Raw genomic sequence first — 15,829 nt, 5'->3', positions numbered from 1 at the left:
ATGAGCGAAAATATTTCCTTTTCACTCCAAATACATCTTTTCTAATGTTTTGGAGGATGTAAAGGAATGAAAGTGCCATTATGAGTATCATGACACAAAATTCAACTGATTTTGACTTACTTTTGCGAATTCAGGAAGATTTTTAAAAATATGCCAGAATAATCACTTTTACTCAAAGTACATCTTTTCCTGTGTTTTGGATTTTGTAAATGAATGAGGATATATTTATATGTATCATGGCACAAAATTCAACTCATTTTGACTTAATTCTGCTAATTTGTAACAAGTACAAGAATCTGGATTTCCACTTCAATTTTCATGGCTTTTTCATTGTCTTGGAGGTTGTAAATATATGAATGAAAGTGTGTTTATAATTATCACGACAAAAAAATGAAATCATTCCGGTCTTAATTCGACTAATCTCTCTCGTGGACGAAATATTTTCGTTTGCTCGTTTTCTTTATTTTGCAAACATATGGCTTAAAAATAGATGAAATTCTAATGACAATTCAGTTTAATTTCGTGAGTTTAGTTTTATGTCGCACTCAGTAATATCCCAGCAATATGGCGGCGGTTTGTAGATAATCGAGTTTTACTTTACTTCCAGCAACATATACAATACACTTAGAATACTAAGCCTTGAGATTCTTTTGAATTTAGGTATTCTATAAATATACCAAAATTCGACCTATATCTATGAAGTTGAAGTTATTTGTGAAAGCCCTAATCAAGAGTGACCAAACTCCAGTGACTATGCTGGGACACATTATTAAACGGTGTTGTGAGATCTTTAAACTGTATTGAAATATGTCTTGCCAATTCCGCTGACATTCACCAAATGTACCTACCTAGTAGTTTTAAGTGTACCTACCCAGTTTAGCATGTGGCGTTTTAATAGTGTGGTCTCCATTTTTAGTAATTCCCGTTTGCCCGCCCCGGCTTTTCTTCGTCCGAGGTTTTATGGGGTATTCTCCTATTTGTCAGACCAGAAATTATCTACAACAGGGGTAGGTCACTCGCTTGTTTTCTTTACCATTTGTACTAATTAGTATGCGCCTCCTCATGCTCCAATGCACACAGTGACCTGATTCGTCTCCATCGCAACTTAGGCTGCGTTTAACAGTACTTCAGCCTGTTTACTGTATCAGTCGAAATCTTACAATGAATGAATGAATGAATGAATGAATGAAGAGCAAGAAGTATTTGTGAATGAATGAAAGAAATAATAAAAGAAAGAAGTACATATGTGAATGAATGAAAGAATAAATGATACACCACGGCCATCCCTTCCAAAACATGCTAAAGAACGCAAAACTATCGTTAGATCACATTCTAAACGAACCACATTCTTTGAGAATCAAAATATGTTTTAAGCACATTTCCAAAATTGAAATGCAGCATGCACACAATAACTAAATTGGAAGGAATATCGTGCCGGACAAGGTTTTTTCCAGAGCACCTGCACATAAATGTCAATGTCTTTCAAAGACTAATATGTGCAGGTCTTGCAAAAGGACAAAGCAGGTATGCTTGACGAAGTTCTTGCAAAGGAGGTTTATACACAACACCAAAACCAACCGGTCAGCTCGACGCCTTATAAAACAATCAAATCGAGATTTCCTTTGAATGTGAGATATTTGGCTGCGCGTCTTGCGCAATCAGTCTTTTTCATCTATATACACTCACGAACACCTGTTCATTTCAAAGCTGGTGTCCCCTAATGACCTAATGTGATCCATGGATGAATTTTGTACACTTGAAAGCGGCAGCTGTTATACTCCAATAAACAAGACCAGCGGACGAGACATGACTTTTTCGGCGCAAATTGTCGTAGGCACTTTGCGGAAATTACGTAAGTGAACGCGGAAGAAACACGAAGCGTCATCGTTCCGCTCAGTTTCCATTGTCTTTGCGAGTTATGCTGAGATACTCAACAAACTGAGATAAAAGTCAAAATGATGAAAAAGTGGAAATCAGTGTGTGGATTAGAAAGTGAAAATCACTCATGAAGTCTCTGACAAAGTAATATCTGTTCAGGTTATGATCATTTGGAAACAAATACGAAAGTTCTATGGATATACAACTTCTTATAAGGTAAGCAGCATTTCGGCGTAGCTGTTAAACTCGTTATCAAGAAAGGGATATCTTACAGGTAGTCCTGTAAGTTAAACCTTTGTTTTGTCGAGGTCAAAATCGTTTGGTGTAGTGACAACGGTGTTGTTTTATGGGATTAGACACGGATTTTCTATAAAAAAAAGTAAAATGTGTGTCCTCAGGAAACGAAATAAGACACGTGTACCAGAATGTAAGTGAATCGATGTTAGGGAGTTCAATCAGTGACTTCAGTTAATAAAATGGGCTTTCAGTTCACTCCTTCCATTAGTAATGAGTTATTTAGTTTCTTGGTAAACTTGCTTGCAAGGTGAATGTTGAAAATGACAGTTTTCAGGATCATTTTAACAACTTCAATTATGGCAATCAGTTATGGCTTCAGTAAAGCTGCTATGCTTCACGTTTCGTCCTACCTATTTTACGGGAAGATACCTTTGTGTAAACAGCTATATGTTCATTTTGAGAACTGGTAAAAAGGGAGAATATATCTCGTGAAAATGAATTTTGAAAGACTGCAGATCAACAGTTCCAGTTGTCTCAACAACATACTTTCTAAAATACTTAGAGACCACAATCACGAAAGCCAAAGTAAATCTGTTCGAGTGTAGCAAAAATAGTGAAAATTTATTTAAAAAATAGAAAAGTAAACGCAAAGTCAATCTTGATTACATTACGTATTCCTCATAGCCCGATATAATGATTACACATTAATAGTATGGATACGTTAATCTATAGTTTAAACTAATCTCCTCAAGTAATCGGGACCGGATTGGCAAGCATAAACATACATATCAATGCCGCTCCATACCAATAATATAATTACATAACATACATGATAACAACACTTCGTATTCCGCTCGTCAAACGTCAGAATAAATTTACAGTTATCAAAGCAGATTAACAGGCCCACTAGCAGTAAAAAACAAAACAAAACAAAAACAAATAAATTAATAAATCCAAATGAATAGATGGAATACTAAAAACCACCAAAATATGCACGCCCCCTTTAAAAAGGTAGAGTGCAAAAGTGGCAAAGCGGTAAAATATGCCACGATTCAAACTCAAAACTATACAATCGTATTTTACTCGATAAATCAGAATGGTCTCAATGTCATAATGTGGGTAGTTACAAATCGAAGCAAAATATTGTACATATATGTATCATGAAATGATAATTTATCAACTGAATAACACATAAAAAAAACTCTTATGATATGTATAACATCACATTTGAGTAAAAAAATGCATGTGTTGAGCTTGTTAGATGTTTTAAAGATTAATGGAATAGGTAGAAAAGGACACCCCCACTTGGGAACTTGGGAGCAGAGAGACGCCACGGTTCAGTGGTTACAGCTGTAGGGCCCTCTGTGCTCTCTGCTCAATATATTAAGGGTGGTGATGTAGATGAAGGTTACGCAGGAAAAGTAGGTGATGTGGGTATACTACGTCAACAGGCAGCTGTGCAGTCAACCAGATAGTTTGTTGTTTTAACCTGTCTGACAATTGTTACGCCTGACCAGGGAGACAACAACAAGCTGATGTTAACACATGTGATCTAACGATAGTTTTGCGTTCTTTAGCATGTTTTGGAAGGGATGGCCGTGGTGTATCATTTATTCTTTCATTCATTCACATATGTACTTCTTTCTTTTATTATTTCTTTCATTCATTCACATATACCTCTTGCTCTTCATTCATTCATTCATTCATTCATTCATTCATTGTAAGATTTCGACTGATACAGTAAACTGGCTGAAGTACTGTTAAACGCAGCCTAAGTTGCGATGGAGACGAATCAGGTCACTGTGTGCATTGGAGCATGAGGAGGCGCATACTAATTAGTACAAATGGTAAAGAAAACAAGCGAGTGACCTACCCCTGTTGTAGATAATTTCTGGTCTGACAAATAGGAGAATACCCCATAAAACCTCGGACGAAGAAAAGCCGGGGCGGGCAAACGGGAATTACTAAAAATGGAGACCACACTATTAAAACGCCACATGCTAAACTGGGTAGGTACACTTAAAACTACTAGGTAGGTACATTTGGTGAATGTCAGCGGAATTGGCAAGACATATTTCAATACAGTTTAAAGATCTCACAACACCGTTTAATAATGTGTCCCAGCATAGTCACTGGAGTTTGGTCACTCTTGATTAGGGCTTTCACAAATAACTTCAACTTCATAGATATAGGTCGAATTTTGGTATATTTATAGAATACCTAAATTCAAAAGAATCTCAAGGCTTAGTATTCTAAGTGTATTGTATATGTTGCTGGAAGTAAAGTAAAACTCGATTATCTACAAACCGCCGCCATATTGCTGGGATATTACTGAGTGCGACATAAAACTAAACTCACGAAATTAAACTGAATTGTCATTAGAATTTCATCTATTTTTAAGCCATATGTTTGCAAAATAAAGAAAACGAGCAAACGAAAATATTTCGTCCACGAGAGAGATTAGTCGAATTAAGACCGGAATGATTTCATTTTTTTGTCGTGATAATTATAAACACACTTTCATTCATATATTTACAACCTCCAAGACAATGAAAAAGCCATGAAAATTGAAGTGGAAATCCAGATTCTTGTACTTGTTACAAATTAGCAGAATTAAGTCAAAATGAGTTGAATTTTGCGCCATGATACATATAAATATATCCTCATTCATTTACAAAATCCAAAACACAGGAAAAGATGTACTTTGAGTAAAAGTGATTATTCTGGCATATTTTTAAAAATCTTCCTGAATTCGCAAAAGTAAGTCAAAATCAGTTGAATTTTGTGTCATGATACTCATAATGGCACTTTCATTCCTTTACATCCTCCAAAACATTAGAAAAGATGTATTTGGAGTGAAAAGGAAATATTTTCGCTCATGGGCCCAATGTTTTTCGCCCATGGGCGAGATGTTTTTGAAAATCGGTCTCAATTATCAGAATTAAGTCATAATGAGTTGGATTTTGTGCCACGATACTCATAAATATATCCTCATTCATTTACAACCTCCAAACCACAGGAAAAGATGTATTTTGAGTGAAGGCATATATTCTCGCCCATGGGCCAAAATATCTTTCTCCCATGGGCGAGAGTTTTCAAAATTGCTCTCATTTAGAGGAATTAAGTCAAAATGAGTTGAAATTTCTGTCATGATACTCATAAATGTACTTTCATTCATTTACATCCTCCAAATATTGGAAAAGATGTGTTTGGGGTAAAAGGAAATATTCTCGCCCATGGGCCAAAATGGGCCAAATGGTTTTCGAGGGCGAGGCGTTTTGAAAAATCACTTTAAATTAGCCGAATTAAGTCAAAATAAGCTTAATTTCGTGTCAAGACAATAATAAATACACGTTCATTCATTGAAAAGCTGCAAAGCCTGGAAAAAAACATGTAGTTTCAATGAAATTAATTATTCTCGTCCATGGGCCAATATGTTTTTCACCCATGGGCGAGATTTTTCAAAATCGCTGTCAGTTACCAGAGTCAAGTCACAACAAGCTGAAATTTGTGTCATGATACTTATCAACATTTTTTCATTCATTTACAACCTCCAAAACATTTATTCTGGATGAAATGAAGCACTTTCGCCCATGGGCCTGCCTATGGGCCTACCCATGGGCGAGCGAGTTTAAGTTTTGAGTTTTCGAAAAAATTTTTTTTCATTTTTCCATCCTTAGCACATATACAAAACAGCTGCCTGTTTAATTTTGCGAAATCCCTCGTGAGAGAGTGGCCACAGTGCTGAGAGTTTCTGGACTTTTGTGAGTCCAGAATTAAATTGTGACGTGTTCTCTGTTATTTGTAGCCACAAGGAAGGATGTGTACACACGAAGTGAAAACGTACATATACATATGCCATGGAATACCCCTAGTATTCGTAGAGAATATGTACAGAGACGGATGTGTACACGCGATGATAATATGGTTTAACCCCAGTGGTAAGATATCATTAAATCACAAAGGCCAAGATAAAGGTCTCTCATTCATCAATGATTGTTACCTAGGTGAGTAGAATAATTGTACAACTACAGGTAAATGCTTCAGAATATTTCAATCAGTACGATCAAAACCGTTGCTTATATTCAATACCCTCTCAAGACAATCAGGAATAGATTCGACGAGGTATGCCTCTAATTAAACATCGTACTAGGCAAGGTTTATTCCTTGCCATTCTTCATGCAGAGCGACGCCAAGTTCGACTGCGTTACCTCAGTGTAAAACATACCTACTGTGAGAATGCAAAACAAACATGACATACCTACTGCGAGAAAACAAAACCAAAAAACCTCAAAGCAAGCAAAAGCAACCCCCCCAAAAAAACCCTAAAAAAAAAACCAAACAAAAAGAACAAAGCAAAAAACACCCCCCCCAAAAAAACCAAACAAACAAAAAAAAAACAAAAAAACAAACAAAAAAACACACAAAAAAAAAAACAAAACAAAAACAAACAAACAAAAAAAACCCCCCAAAAAACAAACAACAAAAAAACAACAAAAAAACAAACAAACAACAACAACCAAAAAAACCCCGGGTCCACCCAAAAAGCAAAAACAGATCCCCAATAAACCGGCAGCGCCAAGGACACCGCCCTCCCCACCAAAACACGCACGCACGCACGCACGCACGCACGCACGCACGCACGCACGCACGCACGCACGCACGCACGCACGCACGCACGCACGCACTTCAAAACCCCACCCCCATGACTGCACTCGATTTACACCATTCAATTATCTTAGTTTAGGTAGGAATTTTAGCTTTTCATTTACGAATAGGATATATCAGAACGAATGGGATTTATCATAACGAATAGGATATATCACAATGAACAGGATTTATCACAACGAATTGGATATATCACAACGAATAGGATTTATCACAACGAATAGGATATATCACAACGAATAGGATTTATCACAACGAACAGGATATATATTTTGAGTTGTGGAGACAGATTCATGTCAGGTGAAATATGACAAGCTTTTCCTCGACTGATTCTTTATTCTCAATCCACACCCGCACCACATACATCGCCCTTCTTGTTCCAGTAGCTGTCCTCGGTACAACGCGGGGGGTAAACACATATCAGGCGTCCGGGACAGGTTCTATTAAACAATATTATCTTTATTGACAATTGTCATTTTACATTATAACGTACCAGGTAGTTTGTACAAGTGTATGCTTTAATCACAGATGTATGCGATATAACACAAGCTTTCTGACGATTCAGCACATGTTGCTTACATTCCCTCTGTCATACCTTCAACTGGTAATAGCTGATACATGATAACTAAAGACCGAGTAACTGTCGATGTAACAAGACACTTCAAACCTGTTTTTTCAAAGATATTGATGAACAGATATTAATTAAGGAACGTTTTAATACGTATTTTCTCCCTATCGTTCATTTCATATGATATCATGACCATATTATGTACAGTTAAATGGTAACACAAAGCATACATCTGATTATCTACACCTATTTACCGTCAGACACAGTATTATTACAGAGCATAGACTACCACGGTTTCTTCCGCAAAAGTAAGTCAAAATCAGTTGAATTTTGTGTCATGATACTCATAATGGCACTTTCATTCCTTTACATCCTCCAAAACATTAGAAAAGATGTATTTGGAGTGAAAAGGAAATATTTTCGCTCATGGGCCCAATGTTTTTCGCCCATGGGCGAGATGTTTTTGAAAATCGGTCTCAATTATCAGAATTAAGTCATAATGAGTTGGATTTTGTGCCACGATACTCATAAATATATCCTCATTCATTTACAACCTCCAAACCACAGGAAAAGATGTATTTTGAGTGAAGGCATATATTCTCGCCCATGGGCCAAAATATCTTTCTCCCATGGGCGAGAGTTTTCAAAATTGCTCTCATTTAGAGGAATTAAGTCAAAATGAGTTGAAATTTCTGTCATGATACTCATAAATGTACTTTCATTCATTTACATCCTCCAAATATTGGAAAAGATGTGTTTGGGGTAAAAGGAAATATTCTCGCCCATGGGCCAAAATGGGCCAAATGGTTTTCGAGGGCGAGGCGTTTTGAAAAATCACTTTAAATTAGCCGAATTAAGTCAAAATAAGCTTAATTTCGTGTCAAGACAATAATAAATACACGTTCATTCATTGAAAAGCTGCAAAGCCTGGAAAAAAACATGTAGTTTCAATGAAATTAATTATTCTCGTCCATGGGCCAATATGTTTTTCACCCATGGGCGAGATTTTTCAAAATCGCTGTCAGTTACCAGAGTCAAGTCACAACAAGCTGAAATTTGTGTCATGATACTTATCAACATTTTTTCATTCATTTACAACCTCCAAAACATTTATTCTGGATGAAATGAAGCACTTTCGCCCATGGGCCTGCCTATGGGCCTACCCATGGGCGAGCGAGTTTAAGTTTTGAGTTTTCGAAAAAATTTTTTTTCATTTTTCCATCCTTAGCACATATACAAAACAGCTGCCTGTTTAATTTTGCGAAATCCCTCGTGAGAGAGTGGCCACAGTGCTGAGAGTTTCTGGACTTTTGTGAGTCCAGAATTAAATTGTGACGTGTTCTCTGTTATTTGTAGCCACAAGGAAGGATGTGTACACACGAAGTGAAAACGTACATATACATATGCCATGGAATACCCCTAGTATTCGTAGAGAATATGTACAGAGACGGATGTGTACACGCGATGATAATATGGTTTAACCCCAGTGGTAAGATATCATTAAATCACAAAGGCCAAGATAAAGGTCTCTCATTCATCAATGATTGTTACCTAGGTGAGTAGAATAATTGTGCAACTACAGGTAAATGCTTCAGAATATTTCAATCAGTACGATCAAAACCGTTGCTTATATTCAATACCCTCTCAAGACAATCAGGAATAGATTCGACGAGGTATGCCTCTAATTAAATATCGTATTAGGCAAGGTTTATTCCTTGCCATTCTTCATGCAGAGCGACGCCAAGTTCGACTGCGTTACCTCAGTGTAAAACATACCTACTGTGAGAATGCAAAACAAACATGACATACCTACTGCGAGAAAACAAAACCAAAAAACCCCAAAGCAAGCAAAAGCAACCCCCCCAAAAAAAACCCTCAAAAAAAACCAAACAAAAAGAACAAAGCAAAAAACACCCCCCCCAAAAAAAACCAAAAACAAAAAAAAACAAAAAACAAAAAAACCAACAAAAAACAAAAAACAAAAAAACCCCCAAAAAACACAAAAAAAAACCAACAAAAAAACAAACAAACAACAACAACCAAAAAAACCCCGGGTCCTCCCAAAAACCCAAAAAGCAAAAACAGATCCCCAATAAACCGGCAGCGCCAAGGACACCGCCCTCCCCACCAAAACACGCACGCACGCACGCACGCACGCACGCACGCACGCACGCACGCACGCACGCACGCACGCACTTCAAAACCCCACCCCCATGACTGCACTCGATTTACACCATTCAATTATCTTAGTTTAGGTAGGAAGTTTAGCTTTTCATTTACGAATAGGATATATCAGAACGAATGGGATTTATCACAACGAATAGGATATATCACAATGAATAGGATTTATCACAACGAACAGGATATATATTTTGAGTTGTGGAGACAGATTCATGTCAGGTGAAATATGACAAGCTTTTCCTCGACTGATTCTTTATTCTCAATCCACACCCGCACCACATACATCGCCCTTCTTGTTCCAGTAGCTGTCCTCGGTACAACGCGGGGGGTAAACACATATCAGGCGTCCGGGACAGGTTCTATTAAACAATATTATCTTTATTGACAATTGTCATTTTATATTATAACGTACCAGGTAGTTTGTACAAGTGTATGCTTTAATCACAGATGTATGCGATATAACACAAGCTTTCTGACGATTCAGCACATGTTGCTTACATTCCCTCTGTCATACCTTCAATTGGTAATAGCTGATACATGATAACTAAAGACCGAGTAACTGTCGATGTAACAAGACACTTCAAAGCTGTTTTTTCAAAGATATTGATGAACAGATATTAATTAAGGAGCTTTTGAATACGTATTTTCTCCCTATCGTTCATTTCATATGATATCATGACCATATTATGTACAGTTAAATGGTAACACAAAGCATACATCTGATTATCTACACCTATTTACCGTCAGACACAGTATTATTACAGAGCATAGACTACCACGGTTTCTTCGCAGCTGTCTGTTTATATTTATGTAAATTCCTGTGTGCGATGTGGCTCTGGTGTAACAGATTATATTGACTGTCCATTGGGACTACGGCAAGGATGCATTGTAAGTCCGATTTTGTTCTCGTATTTCACTATCGAATTTTATTACGATGTTATGCAAAATGGCAAACGTGGTGTGCAGCTGTTTCCAGATATTATAGTAACTTTTTACGCTTTTATTTGCAGACGATGTTATCTTGATATCCGAAACAATTACTGGTTTGCAAAATCAACTAAATATTCTTGAAAGTTATTCTGCAAACTGGAAACTATCTGTTAGTTTAGACAAAACTAACATAGTCATATTTAGAAAGGGTGGTACTGTAATATCCAAGGAGAAATGTTTTTTTTCAACGGAAACCCTGTTGCTGTTGTCAAACAATATAAATATTTGGGAATAATCTTTTCGCATACGATGAATTCAAATGTGTCCATGACTTGGTTCGACGTGCAAAGAAAGCTACGATTTCAATTCTATCTATTTTCCAGGAATGTGGAATATTTACTCCAAATATATTTTTCAAACTATCTGATGCCCAGGTACAACCCATTTTGTTATTTGGATCGGAAGTGTGGGGATTTCATCGCTACGATTACTTGGAGAGACTACACCTTATGGCCTGCAAAAAATCTCTAGGTGTTGGGCCCGCCACTCCAAACTGTATGGTTTACGGTGAATTGGTGAGACACCCTATGTATATTAATTCACAAATACGATACCTTAAATACTGGTTTAAAATTCTGATAATTCCTGAAAGTCGTCTACCAAAAATATCGTATAATATGATGGTTCATCTAGATAATATGGGTAAAATATCTTGGGCATCACATATAAGAAATCTTCTGTTTTCTCATGGGTATGGTCTGGTATGGATAAGCTAGGGTGTTGGGGATGTCATTATGTTTTTGAAAGAATTTCGCAATCGAGCGGTAAATATGTTTTTTTTTTTTTTGAATTACACTTTATCAGAAGTGGCATTTCACTCTAGAAAGTAGCTCTGTTATGAATTATATATAACAACCTGAATTGTATTCATCTAAACTAACTTTTTGTAATAGAAACATGTTTGCCAAATACAGGACAGGCTTGTTGGACCTAATGGTAAATAGAGGTAGAAAACTGTCCATCCCAAAATATGAAAGAATTTGTCCTTTATGCAATTCCTCAGTTGAAGATGAAGTACATTTTACCCTTGATTCTCCGTTTTATGAAGACTTACGTTACAACTATATCCCAGAAACCATCATTGACAGCCTTCACTAGTATATTACCAACTAATAATGAATCCACCCTTAGTAACCTAGCTCTCTGTGTTAGGTATGCATTTATCCGTCGTAACGAGCACTTACAATTGGCCATATCCTAATGTATATCCCCCAAACATGTATCACGACGCTGTATGCAACTCTCCTGTATAAGGGCCGGTGGCCTAAAATACAATAAACGATTGTCTTGTCTTACCTCTCTCAGCAATATTCCAGCAATATGACAGCGGTCTGTAAATAACAGAATCTAAGCCAAACAAACCCGTGACTGATATCACAGGTATTGATCTATCCATTTGAAATACACCAACCTAGTTCATCATGGGCTCATGAAGACCAACTCCTCACAAAAGTAGCTTGCCAACCATCAAGAATCGGCACATAGTGATGTTTCAACGGTAGGCTTACGTAAGAAACTAACAGTCCATGAATGGGAGATCAGATATGGAAACCCGATTCAACAAAGAATTCCATGAACACTACCTACCTTTCTTACAAAGTAAAATATGTGTGAACAGAGAATCTCACCCAAGTGCTCACTCATATAGACTATATCAACAGGAGTTGATAAAGCTACAGATATGCAAGGCTTGAAAAGGATATGTTTACTTTTAACGGATTTTGACATATGTGATATCAGTAGGCATGAAGGTGAGATTCTATTTATCATCACACAGTGCCGCGATATCATAGCGTTGTGACGTCATCATATTTAGAGGCGTTGGGGTAGCCTGGTGGTTCAAGTGTTGGATCGTCACGCCGAAGACCCGGGTTTGATTCCCCACATGGGTACAATGCGTGAAAACCATTTCTGGTTTTCCCCGCCGTGACATTGCTGGAATATATGTATTGCTAAATGCGGTGTAAAACCATACTTACCCACCAAGTTTATGACGCCATAGCATTGTGAGTCATGTAATTGATTATATCAGGGCATTGTACAAAATCTACTGTCAAAATAATATCTCCTAGGGAATTTCGTTTGATCTCACACAAACTATATCTCAGTTCTGACACAGTTTTTGGATGCTAATATTATGTAACAATCACACTTGATTGTGGTTGCTTCTTGCATTGCGGATCTTTTAAAAGTTCATACGTCATTGACCATAGGGGCTTGTTTCGCTTAGAAACAGTGTTAGAAAGACATAGATGTATAGACCCAACCCTAGTACCATATACATGTATAAGAAATGTCATTTTGGAAAGGTATGGTACATGTGAAAAAGGAAATTGAATTGGGCATCATATTGGTCACTGGCACAGGTCCTTGCAGCGCTTGGAAACTTTGTTAGAGAAACATATAGGTGTATACTGTATAGAGTCTACTGTAGTACCATACCTTTCCAAATGTTTTCAGGTGAGCAGATTGCTAACCTTAGCACCGTCGCGCAGGATACGCGCATAATTCCGAGAATTCTGGTATCGTCACTTTTTTATGTTGATTCATGTCCTGTCGTCGTATCTTATTGTGTCAATGCCTGGACTGTACGGTCCAGACTCGATTGTTTAGTGACCGCGTCGTAAAGCTTTATACTGCTGAATGAATAGTCAGAATTCTACAATCGACTCTTACTGATGTGGAAGGGGTTTTGTCGTTTCTATCTGTAAACGCAGTTAGCCTTTGTCTGCCTTCCACAGTGAAGTTACACTATTCGTACTATTCAAGATTCCTTCAAGTGCTGGGTAGCTGCAAAAAACAAATAATATGCGTCTGGCTGGAACGTGCTGTTGTTGCAGTTCATCGTGATCCTTTGAATGGTCAGTTAATTTATATCCTAATGTAAATATATACATTACATTAATGTATGTATATATATACATTAGTACACACACACACAGATATATATATATATATATAAAAGAAGTGGTTTCCGAAATAGTAACAGATATAACGGTCTGTTTAGCTGAAATCACGTCTCCCTGGAGATACACGATTGAAATATGTAGGAGAATATCTGTATTGTGTTATATTGCTGAATACATGGCCTTTGTGACTATGTTGCTATCTTTGCACATTCACGTAACTATTTTGTTATGTTTGTACTGGTTCAGCATTCGCCTGATGAAGGAACAAGATTTAGCTCTGAAACGTCGTGTATAGGATAAACAGAAGTTGTTGGTATCCATACAACGTGTCATGTCTTTATGTTCGTTCAACTTCTAACTGCCTTTAAAAACTTAACAACGATTTTTCACTGGATCAAGGTTTATAGCATATTAACGCCTAGCTCATAAAAGGGCTCATTGAAACCCTTCAACTTTTCTCGGGAGAATGATTCACTTCTGAAATAGTGTATGGGTGTAATTTATATCCTCTTGTCAAGAGGATATTCATACCAAGCTTCCCCCGACACGGTCCTAGGATACGGAACAGTGAAGTTGAACTGTTAACGTGATAAGAGGATGTAATACTGCTTTCGTGAACGAAATCAAGCTTGTGTTGTGATTTATGATGGATTGTATTACAAGGGGACTATATTTGGGTGTGCGTCATCATGATTTTCAAATTATCAAGTACGTGTCACAACGAGGTTTTTTCAAGGAATTACCGTGTTGACGTCACGAACGTTTCACGTCACACTTGACTGTTGAAATGGTTACATGACGCGTTGCTATCCTGGAATTAAAACCATTTTTATTAAAGAAATGACTTTGTGGGTGGAACAATTTGATAATCCCCGAGTCAGCTACCTAATCGCCAGCACACACTAATAGGGATATCACCGCACGACTGACCATGAATTGCAATGCGTGTGTGTCAGTGGGTGAGTGTGTGTGCATGTGTGTTCCTATTGTCCCTATATTTTGGTTAACGGGGAATAAAACTGTTTAAGGAATTCCCCACAACTAAGCTATTCATTCGTTCAATAGTTAGTTTTAGCGCCGATTGTTCGCACTTCAATGATAGCAGGTGGATCCCTACAATCAGTGCAAACAAAGGATAACTACAGATTGCATAAAGCCTACAACTGTCATTTCTCCGTCTTATATAGATAGTTTGAATCGCCATGATCAAAGGTTCAAAGGATCATGAGTGACTGAGGAAATCGTTGGTACTGATGTCTTCTGTTTGATCATCTGATGACAAAATCTCCACCAGATCTGCTACATGGAAAGTAGCATTCTGTAAAAAGGTGTAAGCATGTGTGAGCTTATGATACAGGTATAATCAATTGTGTGAATAGTTCTGGCTTCACAGAATGCTGTCACCCAGCGCCGTTTTCGTTTGGGTTTGATTCGATTTACCTTCACCATGAACCTACAGTGCCGGTTTTAAACATCCAGTTGCATTGAAGAGGTATTTGCTCTCATTGTGTATGGGAGGATAATGTTTTAATTAGCAACTGTTAAAGCAAACGCCTGTTATACTAATGAAATGTATGGGATCATGAAGTGCTGTGACCCGTGACCCGAAGACAGATCAGTCATTTAAGATGTAATATAATTTTACTTCGTCATTAAAATGACTAAAATCATCACATTCAATGTGACATTTGTTAATTGCAATAGTCCTTTCATTCATATACAATGGACATTTTGTACGTCAACTGGGTGGCTGTGACCTACTGACCAAGAAACACAGGTTACAGTGTAGATATTACAGTGTCCACAGTATCTGGAAGCAAGACTAATATCACTGAGCTGAATATAGTGGGAGTGCTAAATCTGTGACTAATGAGACACGGATCTTAAGTAGTGAGTGGGTGACTTTAGTTTTACGCTACTTTTAGCAATATTCACGGTGAGGAAATGGGAGTCACACATTGTGACCATGTGGGGAGGCGCACCCGGGTCTTCCGCGTACCAAGCAAGCGCTTTAAGCACTAGGATATCCCACCGACCTTTAAGAAAAACAACCCAGCGGGAGATACTAAACAATAAAGTATGTTACATAGAGATTTTGAATATATGCATGTTGTACTTGGGCACCTCGACAGACTTTTCCATGATTACCTTTGCCAAATCTGCAGCATTTAGAGCTGACTGTTGTCTATGTGCTTCACAACGAATGACCTGAAAACGATTTTTCAATCTTATAGGTACATTTTGTTTTCAAATTGTTAGGATAACACACATTTTTTTCAGTATCAATGGGTAAATGTTCTTTTTTGTTGGCAATATATATCTAGTCAGGATCAAGGCGATTTCAAAGTGGTTTTGGTAATGCAGACATGTCTGTGTGGACTTTTTATGCAGCATGTTA

This window comes from Haliotis asinina, chromosome 3 (assembly GCF_037392515.1).
Source record: "Haliotis asinina isolate JCU_RB_2024 chromosome 3, JCU_Hal_asi_v2, whole genome shotgun sequence".
Lineage (NCBI taxonomy): Eukaryota > Metazoa > Mollusca > Gastropoda > Lepetellida > Haliotidae > Haliotis > Haliotis asinina.
Note: the sequence above shows the minus strand (reverse complement) of the source record.